Raw genomic sequence first — 2,336 nt, 5'->3', positions numbered from 1 at the left:
GTAGAAGTAAAAAGTCGCCATAAAAATAAGTAGTAAAGTAAAGTAAAAATATCAGAAAAATCTACTTGAGTATAGTAACGAAGTATTTGTACTTCGTTACTTCCCATCTCTGAAAATAACAAATAAAAAGCTAAGGAATTAAACAGCAAATATATACAAGCTACATATATTCTCTCTCTTTCTATATATATATATATATATATATATATATATATATATATATATATATATATATATATATATAATAATATTGACCAACTGTTCGGTTTTATGGATCAAAAATATCCTGGTTAATGGTGCCATGGACAGTAAAAAGGTTCCTACAGTCTTGTTCATATTCCTCCTTTGATGTATGTCAGACCTTCTAAATGTTAATTTTGTCCAACCAAAGCACCTGACTTCAGGTAAAACCACAGTAGAAGCTGGAAAACACCTATTTACTTTTGTCTTGGTAGCATAGACATGGCCCCCGAACAAGCAGATGGCGTGTAAATACCATCCAGTGGTTGTCATGGTGACTTAACAACCTCCCCCCTTTTGCTTCAGTTGTCCAACAGTTAGCTTTAGAGATGTTTTTACCCTCACTGTGTCATCACTGAGCCTTGACTGAAATGCGTTTAAACTACAGGTCGGTGTCCATCCTGCACTGAAACAGAGAGTTCATGAAAAGCAAAGGGTCTATTATCAGAGCCATGCTGTGTTTCCCCATTGTTACCGCTTACAGGTGGGTCAGGTTTGAATACAGAATCCATATAAGCTGCATAGAAACACAGGTGTTTATTATTCTTTTTTCTCCACTAAAAAAGGCGTTTCCACTGAAGAGAAAATCCTCACATCATTTCGGTATTTGATCAGTGTTGATGTCTGAGCATAATTTGTTTGCTTTAAAAGGGGAAACTCCAGCCTGAAACTGAGCTGCCATGTATTATTTAAATGCACTGGGCTGGTTCGGGTCCATCATTGTCTGAGCTGTTGTCTCCTTTCGTTTCTGCAAACAAGAGGTTGAGTGTTCACCACTTACTGAGGCATCGGGAAAACGTTCATATTGTTTTTTTGACTCCAACACAAAAAAGCTCTTGTGCTCAGAGTACGCCTTTCCTTCAATCTGAACTCTTTCATTCTGTGGTAGAGTTTAAACATAATGGGGGAAGTTAAACTTTCCATAACCTGAAACCCAGTCAGACAAAAAAGTGCTGCAGCATATCTGTTCAAAAACTAAGATAAGAAATATTTTAAATGAAAAAAAACATGCCTTGGATTCTTTGAGTGGTTTTATTATCAAAGATTACTGGCATAAAGTATTCTAGAACCTAAAAAAATACTAATTATTAAATTTAGGTTTAACCTTAAATTAAAAAAAATACAGCAATAACTCTACTAATGTTACTTCTTCTGTTTAGAGCTTGCCATATTTTATGGTATATTTACCTTTTGACATTTTTTTCCAGGTTATGTCTCTTGTGTATGTTTTAGTGTTTCTGCTTTGTCTGCCCCTCTGCTCAGCTCTAAGTCATCACCCTGCAGTTACTATTCACTTTTGTCTCCATGCCAGAGTTCTGTTTATCATTTATCAAATGTCATCTCAACATGTTGCATCTCTCTGCACTCTGGTTCAGATCAACAATCCATTGAACTTCATGGATCCATGTGTTTGTAGAGGAGACTGGGGAAGGTCTTTTTCCCCCCAGTCAGAAACATCCTGTAGTGATGACAATATTGCAAATGCTCAGCCCAAACCTTAGGTGTTAAAGTATTTTTTTTTTCATGTTCTGTATATTTTTTCCTCTTCTCCAATCAGTATGAATCAATTATTACAACTTATTATTGTGCGTTATTATAGCAAGTTCTTTTGTTAACATGTGGTAAAATGTGTCCAGCAAACGGAGTTCTGTCATAGCTGACAGGTTGGGAATGTTTACAACTGTTGCAAGTGTCCCAACCCAGAAAGCTACTTACGGACAACTAAGTTTGGAGTGCTGAGGGCACTCTGAATGACCTTCTTTGACTCTGTTGTGGCATCAGCCATCTTCTATGGAGCTGTCTGTTGGAGCAGTGGCTTATCCTGAGCTATCTCTATAGTTATGCTGCTATAGGCTTAGACTTTTGGAGGACATAGGGACCCCCATTTCATCATTCTGCTTCATTCTCTCTCTGTTCTCCTATTCTGCAGAATCTGTTAGTTCAATCTCTAACCTTCTGCTCTCTCTGCTTTTCCTCAGAGTAGCTTTGCCTCGTCTGTTGCTGTTTGGCTGTGACGTCATCCTGGAAAGAAACATCAGCTGTGCTCTCTTCGTCCTCTGGAATGGGAGCTGGCTCGGAGCTCGTCTGCCTGGCTG

This window comes from Cyprinodon variegatus, unplaced genomic scaffold, assembly GCF_000732505.1.
Source record: "Cyprinodon variegatus isolate N-32 unplaced genomic scaffold, C_variegatus-1.0 Scaffold187, whole genome shotgun sequence".
Lineage (NCBI taxonomy): Eukaryota > Metazoa > Chordata > Actinopteri > Cyprinodontiformes > Cyprinodontidae > Cyprinodon > Cyprinodon variegatus.
Note: the sequence above shows the minus strand (reverse complement) of the source record.